Source organism: Sturnira hondurensis, unplaced genomic scaffold, assembly GCF_014824575.4.
Source record: "Sturnira hondurensis isolate 20B ecotype Veracruz unplaced genomic scaffold, ASM1482457v3 Scaffold0000256, whole genome shotgun sequence".
NCBI lineage: Eukaryota > Metazoa > Chordata > Mammalia > Chiroptera > Phyllostomidae > Sturnira > Sturnira hondurensis.
Window position 1 is genome coordinate 6,718,367 of NW_028072887.1, and position 11,442 is coordinate 6,729,808.

Genomic DNA, 11,442 nt, shown 5'->3' on the forward strand with positions numbered 1-11,442 from the left:
TAACAGCTTTCTATTTCCTCATTTTTCTGGAATAAGTTACCATAAACATCTTTGCACTGAGAAAAATGATCCGTATCACAGACTGACTTTATTCCAAATCCAGATACTCAAGTCACAGTCATTAATAGATGTTACAGATCTCGAGAGGAGCAAGAAAGAGGCTCAATGAATAATTCTTTATCAATCCAAACAGACTAGTGACAAAAATAATTAAAAGTCCTTTTTTACAGGACAGTGGCTCATCCATTTTTACACTCACAAATAAATAGAATTCTTCCAATTTAAAGATAACGCTGCCCTGACTCCTGTGGTTCCGTTGGTTGGGCATCATCCTGCAAAGCGAAAGGTCGTAGGTTCTATTTACAGTCAGGGCACATGCTTGGGTTTCGGGATCAGCCTCCATTTGAGGTGTGTAGGAGAGGCAACCAATCGTTGTTTCTCTCTCACACTGATGTTTCTCTCCCTCTCTTTCTTCTTCTCTTCCCCTCTTTCTAAAGATAAATAAAATATTTTAAAAATAAACTAGAGGTCATTTAAATGATGATATGTGTTACAGCAAATAGACACACTATGGGTGAGAGACATTCTTCCAGTTGTGTCTGTGTGGCGTGGATGTGCAACCCTCCCTTACTGATAAACTGTAGAAAGAATGAAAGTGTGACTCTGTGACAAACATTTGGAATTTTCCTAGTCAAGGAAGAGGGTTCCATAAAATGTGAGTTTATCACATTCTCTTGGAACTCAGGTCGAAATACTTCTTCTTTAGAAGGAAATACCTGGGACGGATAAATGTCAGAGAATGCAAGGATCCATTTAGCCTGACTTTCTGAAATTTGGGTGCTTATATGTTGCCTGTTGGTCTTCAATTCTAAAGATTTTTAAAGATTTAGTACATTAAAAAGGTAGGTTTCAAATCAGTAAGTAAGAGATGAAATCAATAGTGTTTAACTCCCTAGGATATATGATGATTGATAGATAGATAGATAGATAGATAGATAGAATTTTGTATTCCATATCTTAAGAGTCAATAAACAATTTCTCCTTTAATTGGCAAAATAGAAAATATTTTTGGCTGTCCAGGTTTCTGTCACTCTACTCAATCCTGCTGTTGTAGTGTGAAAACCGCTGTAGGCAGTTCGTAAACTAATTGGCATGGCCAGATTTGGCTATGAACCATATTTGGTTCATGGGCTGAAGTTTCCCCCAAATTATGAAAGATGTAAAAGTAAAATAATAAAACCATAAAAGTGTTGGAAAAAATGAGAGAAAAATCTTGTAATGTTGATGTCAAATATATTTCTAAGTATCATCCCAAACCGAAAAATCAAAAAGAATAGAGTAATAAACTTGACCACATAAAATTAAAGAAAAAAAATTAACATGGCAAAACACACTAAAAATATAAAAAGGGCATATGCACCAGAAAAATATATTTGCAACTCATATCATGATAATAAACATATCTTTACGATGTAAACCATCCTCTTAGAGAAAGAGAAGAGGCAGAAGAAGGAACAGCACAGAGAAAATAAATATAAATTGATTTTAAACTTATGACTCACATGTTCAGCCTCATTATTAGAGGAAATTTGGAAGTTAAAATGACCATGAGTTATCATTTTCACCTGCAAGATTGGCAAAGATCAATAAGTTTGACAATATAGTCAGAAGAGCAGGTTGAAACAGGACCTCTTAAATATTGCTGGTGTTGAGGTAAATCAGTATATTTTCTGAAGAAGGCAAACAATCTCGCATTTAACCTTGTATGAAAAGGTTTCAAAACAATGGATAGTTGATGTATACACTTTTTTGTTAACATTTTAAAACTTGCTTTGATTGAAGTTTAAAATGTATTTGATAAAATCCAATAAAGTGATTAAAACCTTATGTGAATTAGTACATAAAGCAAATGCAGGCATTCAATTCATCCTCACTTACTTCCTCATAAGTCATTGCAATTTCATGCAGGAAAAGATTTTCAAAGTATTGCCAAACTCATTATTTGGGTTTCCAATGACAGGCTTGCTGAACTCTTTGACATCACTGAAAAGCAGTGGCATATTATCTCTGCTTCACGTAGAGTCAGTTAATTCATAGAGAATCTCCCATTTTTATAGCATTTGACTATGAATGCACCAGCGGCATGTCTCTACATTTGGATTTCTTGTGCTTTTCAATTTTTCCAGCAATCCTATAACTTTTTATAATCTTGTTCATGACTTACTCCTTATCAAAAGTCCTACCTAAACTCTTTTAAGTCACAGTAGTCATGTGACCTGGCATTTTTCAAGCAACTTGCATGCTTGTCTTTATCTTACTATCCTCATGTTGTTGGATGAGTTGTAAAGCAAAAAAAAAAACAAAAACAAACAAACAAACAAAAAAAAAAANATCCTATAACTTTTTATAATCTTGTTCATGACTTACTCCTTATCAAAAGTCCTACCTAAACTCTTTTAAGTCACAGTAGTCATGTGACCTGGCATTTTTCAAGCAACTTGCATGCTTGTCTTTATCTTACTATCCTCATGTTGTTGGATGAGTTGTAAAGCAAAAAAAAAAACAAAAACAAACAAACAAACAAAAAAAAAACAACTTTCAGAATCTTTAGTTACCAAAAACCAGAGAGGGTTGGAGCTAAATACAAAGGTTTTTGATATTTATATTTAAGATGTGGGATCCTCCCCTAGAGCAAGGGACATAAAGGAAAGAATAAACAAATGGGATCTCATCAAAATTAAAAGCTTCTGCACAACTAAAGAAAACAGTATTAAAATAAAAAGAGAACCAACTGTATGGGAAAACATAATTGCCAATGATATCTCAGGCAGGGTTTAATCTCCAAAATATACAAAGAACTCACGCGGCTCCACTCTAAGAAGACAAGCAACCCAATTAAAAAGTGGGCACAGGACTTAAACAGACATTTCTCCACGGAGGACATACAGAGGATCCAGAGACACATGAAAAGATACTCAATATCGCTAACTATCAGGGAGATGCAAATTAAAACCACAATGAAATACCACTTTACACCGGTCAAAATGGCCATCAAAAACAAAGCAACAAGTGTTGGAGAGGTTGTGGAGAAAAGGGGACCTTAGTGCACTGTTGGTGGGATTACAGACTGGTACAATCACTATGAAAAACAGAATGGAATTTTCTAAGAAAACTAAAAATGGATCTGCCTTTTGACTCGGCAATACTGCTGCTAGGATTATATCCTAAGAAACGTGAAACACCAATCCAAAAGAACCTATGTACTCCAATGTTCATAGCAGCACAATTTACAATAGCCAAGTGTTGGAAGCAACCTAGGTGTCCATCAGTAAATGAATGGATCCAAAAACTATGGTACATCTACACAGTGGAATTCTATGCTGCAGAAAGAAAGCAGGAGCTCCTACCCTTTGCAACAGCATGGATGGAACTGGAAAGCATTATGCTGAGTGAAATAGTCCAGGTGTTAAAAGACAAATACCATATGATCTCACCTTTAGCAGGAGCCTAAACAACAAAACAAACAAGCAAGCAGAATAAATCCAAAGACAATGAAATAGAGAACAGGCTGACAGTGACCAGAGGGGAGGGAATTTCAGGGGAAAAGAAGGAAGGATTTACAGGAACTAGTATAAAAGACACATGGACAAAAACTAAGGGGGATAGAAATGGAAAGGAGTTAGGAAGCACTGGGGTGTGGGCTGGAATGAGAGTAAAAGACAATAAACTATACTTGAACAATAATTAAATTTAAAATGTTTTAAAAAGATGTGGGATCCTATCAGGCAATCAATCTTCCATTGAAAATTTTTAGCGCTGAATGATGAGGTAAGATGTATGATTCAGAAACAACACAGACACATGTGTGAAAGTTGGGTTTCATGACAGAGACTGTAGGCAGAGAGTCTAATGAAAAGTCCATTACAGTAGCCCTCATGAAAGGAAGGAAGAGCTAAGAGTTAAGAGTCAAGAAACTGTTAAATTACCTCATAAGGCTATGTGAGTGCACGGGGAAGGAATGTCTTTATGGGGGTTTACTTTGCCTACTCATTCTAATATCTGTTATGAAACAACTAACTTACTTCTAATAGGTAACTATATATTCATTTTCTGGAGAATGATTATAAGCCAAGGCACTGTTCCCATCCAGTTTGAATTACAGATGTCACTGGCTTCACAGCAATTACCTTTTCCATGATAAAAAATGTAAATATTAAAAGCCATATATTTTTCTATAGACTACAGTATTCCTGAAAATTCTTGGATCACCTCATTTTTCAGATAGGATTTAAAGCCTTATCACTTTATACCTTTCTTAAGAAAATTAGAGTTTTAATTAAATCTTTGAATGAAGGCGTAGTAAACGTCACAAATGCTACTTGAGATTATGTGAGACCTCTGCAGTCTGAGAATAAACTGTTTTCAGTAAATAATAAAGCAAAACTTTGCATCTATAGGAGAGATGTTTCATGAACACAGACATTTGATTGAATAGCACATTGCTAACATTTTTCACTTTATTAATAAGAATAGACACCAGAAACCAGTCTGCTTCTCCTCTTATATTTGTCTAAGAAAAGCAGGCAGTCTGAATATAGGGCTGATTAATTTGTTTCCAACTCTACAAAATGTCCCTTTCTCATCCCTAGAGATGCTGTGTGTTTAGAAGGGTTAATGCAGAATTAATTCAAGCACTAGTTAGCAGTCTGGCATTGACAATCTATAAATTTCTATGATTCTTTGTCCTAAATATACTATTTGGTTCCATTAATCAGAGATATAATGACAGAGAAGTGATAGGTCAGGACTCTTGGCTGACTACCAGGTTTGAGTCTAATTCCACCACTTAAGATTTAGCTGACTGTGGACAAGTGATTGAAGTTCAATGTTTCAGTGTTCTCATTTGTAAATTGTAGATGACAATATTCCTTACTTCATATGGTGTTTTGGGGTATCCAGTGAGTAAACACGTAAAGTGCTTAAATATGTCATATAGCACATAGTAGGAACCTTAATAAATGTAGCAATTATTGTTTTTAGTTCTTTCATATGGGGACAGAATTGGTTGAGGCCATTAGACAGATTGCTGACTTTTGAGATGAATCTAAATTGCTTTCAGAAAAATGTCAGTCTCTGAAAATTTCTAATCCAGATCAGCTAAGAAGTTGATCTTATTAGGACGTCTTGGTTAAAACCTCCCTCAAGAATAGGAAGGGCAGGCTTATAAGGCGAGGACCACTTTGAGGAGAAAAAGCATCTGCTTCAGGAACAATGAGGTCTATATCTTCTGAGGTGTTTTTAAAACACCTACTTTATAAAAGCTTTTTGCCCTTATTTTGTTACATGAATCCCAAAGAAAGAATTTCCCCTGTGTTGTGACTGTACTCAGCTGGTCATGCCATCAATTCAAAACCACAGGAGATTCTGACTACTGAGAAAAGTACAGAAGACATGTGGCAAAGACTGAAATTAATAGGATTAAATAGGATTAAATAGCAGAAACCAGAGTATATTTTGGCCCTTTCCTTCTCATCATTCACCATAATAAGAAGTTCGCTCCTTTCTTGAAAAATGTCCATAAATTTTGCTCTTCTCATTGGGTCAGAAGGGAAAAAGAAACTTCTACTTTAATACCCTTTTTGTAGGTCAAGCAGCACTATAAATAATTGAGAGAAGTTTAGGAAATAATTTAATAACCAACAGAAAGAGAGATCTTTGCAAAGAGCATCTATAGGAATCCCTGAAGGTCACTTAAGAGACCACATTTGCCTGACATATATTTTTTTCTTTAGAAGATTTCTCATTTCCCAATAAGAAGATTGGTATTCATTATCTCCTGAACTTTGCTACTGTTCTGTCTTTGTGTAACTTAATACACTTTTTTGGTAAGTCCATGAGTTTTACAGTTAACTTTGAATAAGCATGCTAGTTGAGAAAGAAGAAGAAGACATGGAAAAAAAAATATCTTCAAATCTCATTTCAAATAATGAGGTATTCTTCCACCTGGGCAGTTCTGTGGCTAACCTGTGAAAGTGAAATAACTTTAAGGGAATTAAAACTGGAAGTTTTCAGGCAGGTACATCCTGGTACCGAAGCAAATGACAGAGAGAGCAAAACTACGACAGGCCTCTTAGACTAACTTGTACAGTGCACAATCTATACAACCACATGTAGCAGCTTGAGCTTTGAAGAAAATAAAATTTTAGTCAATAAATTTATTTCGTAAATTGATAGAAGGGGGGAAAAATCATGCTGCTGGAAAACAAAGCATTTTCATTTAATCAACTAAATAAAAATATTTAAAATAATTGAATGATATACCATCCATAACCCTACCATCTTCTCACAACTGTATAGGTTTTGTATATTTTTCACAATTACTACATCTACATTCCACTAAAGTACATATATTTAGTTTATTTGCCTTAACGTAATCCAGAGATATATACATTTTATATAATTATTCAAATTATTCTTTTGATTAGTAACTTTCTATTCTAACTAAATAATTAGAGGCATTTCATGATTTAATTCTTTCTTAGTGTTTATTATCTCATCTCTCAGCATTATTTTTTACACTGTGATCTCAAATTACTGGTCTTTTAATAAAATTATCAAGATTTGTCTCTCTGAAATATTATGTGTGTTATTCTATCTAAAAATTTTTTATCACTTTGCATTGGGCAGGCCAAAAAGTTTTTTTCCATAAGATGGCTCTAATAGCACTTAGTTATCTTTAACTTCATTTGAAACAATTTTGTTAGATTATATTGTGACAATGTTATATCAGAGTGCATTTAAAAAAACTTACCATGTTGGTGAATTTTGTGTAAAATTTTAATATTGAAGATAGAAGAAAATACACATATTATGCTTTATTATTTTGGCATATTATGCTTTATTATTTCAAGAAAGATAAAAACACAACTGAAACACAAAAAAAGATTTGTGCAATGTATGGAGAAAGTGTTGTGACTGATCAAAGGTGTGAAAAGTGGTTTGTGAAGTTTCATCCTGGAGATTTCTCATTGGATGATGTTCCACAATAAGGTAGACCAGTTGTAGTTGACGGCGATCAAACTGAGACATTAATTGAGAACAAGTAATGTTATACAATGTGGGAAAAAGCTGATATACTCAAAATATCCAAATCAACAAAGTTATTGGTGGAATTGAAAAGTGTATCTTTTATTTTATAGAAAAAGCCGTACAAATTTTTTGGCCAGCCCTATATCTCTGATCCCCATATTTTTCTGGTTAATCCAACTCACCACCTTGTCTTAGTAACAGGTTATTTCCTATGGCAGATACTGAAAGTTATCTGGTAGTCAAACCCTACTTAATTTTATTTAAATTAAGGGTGAAAGTTCCTTGATTTCAGAAAGAACATGGGCCCTCCACAAATATCAAGGTCTGAACTATAATGAGATTAAGTTAATCAGAACTTCCATTACTTCCCATTAGAACTTCACTTTATCATCTCACTAATCATCATTCTGGCAAATACATGCATAGTATAGTCCTCTGCTAAAAAAACAAACAAACAAACAAACAAAAAAAAACCCTTCTTGAAGAGAAAACCTACAGTCCAACTCTACTCTTTTTTTCCCTTGAATGAATGGCATAGTACTGCTGCAATCATCCTCACTCAGGATTGAAAGCCCGGGATGCTGAAGATGGCGAAGCAGAAAACTGAGTGACACATTTAATGATAGCACTGGCTCCTTGATGTTACCGAGTTTTTCTTCCAAATCTGGTATTGCCAACCTCCTGTCTTATTTTGTAATTAAATAAGTATATTTATTTTAAGTCATTGTTTCACCTAAAAATTAAGTATTTTTATTTATAAACCACTGTTATTCAGATACTTTATTATTCAAAACTCTCCTCCAGTTTGTTTGCTGCATTTGAATAACTTTCTCTGGACTCCTAGAGCTGATGACATTCCTATGTGATTCAATGGCAGAGGGTTCATTTCTTGTCAAGAAGTTATCATAGAATATTCATCCTGGCTGGTGTAGCTCAGTGGATTGAGCACGGGTCTGTGAACCACACGATAGCAGTTCGGATCCCAGGTAGGGCACATGCCTGGGTTGCAGGCCAGTTTCCAGCAGGGGACTCACACAAGAGGCAACCATGCGTGGATACTTCTCTCCTCTCTCCTTCCCTTCCTCTCTAAAGATAAATAAATAAATAAATAAATAAATAAATAAATCTTTAAGAAGTTATCATAGAATATTAAAATTGTCTATTCATATAAATAAATAAAATACTATCTATTATAATATTTTTATATTATAAGAGATAGTATAATATCTCTACCTTTTTCAATATTTTATACTTAACATGTAACCTTGTACCTAGGCCATCGTAAATACTAAATAAAATGATTTGGTTATATTCTCTCACTTGTATTATTATAAAACATTTTATGAAAAACAGTTATAAAATATTAGCATTAGAATTACTATATAAAATGTTAAGTGCATCTCTGTGCATCTTCTTTGTAAGAATTTTGATATCAACTGCTACCCAGAGTTACACCAAACTCAAAATAAAGGGGACAGTCTTCCACACTGCCAGGTATATCCTAGACTTTTTACATAATTCACAATTTGGGAGTCCCCAGGGCCACCCTCAATTCAAACTGGCTGGCCACAAATTTGGGGGTTCCCATAACCACTGAAACATTTGATAGTTTTCCTCACAGTACTCAGGACAGCACCATACTTCCTGTGTTTTATTATGACAGAAGAATACAAAGTAGAAATACACACATAAGGTATATATGGGACTGGGAGAAGGGTTCCAAATGCAAGGCTTCCACGCCTGATGAGATAGGGGACTGGCATGGACACTGGCCCTCAGTGTCTGCGGTGTTATGGATGAGACGAGAAAAATTCACATGGACTATTGAGTCCTGTGGAGGAAAAGGGATAGCATGACCACTATCTCAAGGCAAGAGTGCACCAACCCTTGCTTTGACAAGCTTTTATTGTTTTTTTCTGGGTGCATTACATTGAGGATGGTTCTCATTTACTATGCACAGGTTTGATTTAGGTGGTTACCTTTTACAGAAAACAAAGGAGGAGATGTTGCTAATCACATCACAGAAGAAGGGCATTTGCAAATGCAAAGGGAAAAGTGGTTGAACTGGTTACACTCATCCTTGGAAGGTTTAGCACAGATTTTAGGAAGTTACTTTAAAGATATGCTGTAAACATATGTGCCTCAATTCAGGGTGAGGGAGTTTTAGCAAAAAGCAAGTCTCAAAGTGGCCTAGGTACAATGCAGGCCTGATTCCCCATGGGAGAACCTACCCGTGGGTGTGGGTCCTGTGCACTGGACCTCACTTTCCACTGGCCTTTCTGCGTGGGAGCTGGGCCCGTGTCATGCAGAACAGTCTCCTATAGGTTACCCTAGTGATACTTAAGTATAGCAATACATACATGAAACATTGTCAAACCAAGATGTTCATTCTAGCTTTGGGGTACAGAGTTTTAATTGAGGCTTCATTGGGTAGGCACGACTGATTCTTGTCCACATGGTTAAATCCAATCTCCAGCCTCAGACCCTGGAGGTGAGGCTGATTTTCCATGGCTCAATCTCCACTCTCTAATTACACATTTGTAATATGGTAATACTACCATATTTCTGGTTGGTATTTCTGGAGTAGCCAGTCCCTATAGTGAGTCATCTCTTTTGGATGAACTATTATCCAAAAGGAGGTCTATTATCCTGAGGAGCTTAACATAAGTTATCTTGTTAGCCCAAGCTACCAGGCACGATCCAAGAGACCCACCATTGGTAACAAAGATGTTCCATTCATTCAGGATATTCCAAGAGTTTAGAAGTTACTATAGGAGACAGTTCTGCATGATCTGGGCCCAGCTACCACTCAGAAAGGCCAATGGAAAGTGAGGTCCGGTGTATAGGACCCACACCCATGAGTAGTTTCTCCTGTGGGGAATCAGGCCTACATTGTACCTAGGCTACTTTGAGACTTGGTTTTTGCTAAAACTCCCTCACCCTGAATTGAGGCAACAAACGTTTACTGCATATCTTTAAAATAACTTCCTAAAATCTGTGCTAAACCTTCCAAGGAGAGTGTAACCAGTTCAACCACTTTTCCCTTTGCATTTGCGAATATCCTTCTTCTGTGATGTGATTAGTGGCATCCTCTGTAAAAGGTGACCACCTAAAGTAAACCTGTGCATAGTAAGCAAGGACCGTCCTCAATATAATGTGTTCAGAAAAAGCAAGAAAAGCTTGTCAAGGCAAGGGTTGGTGCACTCTCCTCTTGGGAGAGTGGGCAATGTACTCCGAGGCACTCTGCCCTTAAGAGAGTGGCCGTGCCATCCCTTTTCCTCCACAGTACTTCAACTGTCCACATAAATTTATCTCATCTCATCCATAATGTCCTGGACCCCACAAGCTGGAGTTTTCATTAGTTACCTCCAAGGAGCCATGATTAAGGCCAGATCTCTCTGAGTAAAGTTAGTTCTTCACTGCCCATCTGTCTAAGGGTCTTTTTATTATTATTTTTAACAGATGCTGAACTTTTAGAGGTTATCATTTTTACTCTGATAATGATAAACATTAAGTAACTTGTCAGAAGAGCATTCAGAATTAAGCAATCAAGGAAATGGGATGTCTGGATAATATACATGCTGGATCATGAGTTTGTAAACATTTCTTTCCATCTCATGACATGTTCAAGTAATAGACCTCCTTCCAATCTCAAAAACATTACATATACCTATGGGTTAGAAAACAGCCTGGCAATGCTGAAAGAGGGAATCTGTCATTTGTGGCCAAGAAGTCATAACGGAAGAAGAGCTTCCTGGATTAACTTTGTAGCTTGACTCAGAAAACAGAGTTGGGGGCCAGAACTGTGAGATCTGTTTCCAGCTGGCTTCAAGCTTAGAAGTGCACCATCCTGGGCTAATCCAACCATATTAATGCCTTGCTTCAGGGCAATAAACAAAGACATTAGAATCTGAATTCCCTGACATGGTATCAAGAGAAAGGTCAGCCATCTGGATGCTGCAGCAAGTCTGAGTTGCTTTAACTGACCCTTCTTTCTGGTTTACCTCTTTTTCTATTAATAAGCCCACAACTGACATTTCAACTGATATAATGCAGACTGAACGTCTGAGAACTCACTGCCCCAAATTCTCGAATGAGGATTTATAAATGTTTAGTTCTTCATAGAGGCATATATTTTTCTCTTTAACACATTTATTTTATAGTCACTCTTCCTCACAGCTGAATAATTGAGAAAACATTAATAGATTTTTAATCTAAACATTAATAGGGGAAGTATGAAAAAGTGATGGACTTGTCAGAAAGACTAGTTTTTAGGTATTGCTCTAAATATCTTTAATTCTCAGATTTATCAGCTGTAAAATAGAAATGAAAATGGTTGTACCTCAAAAGACA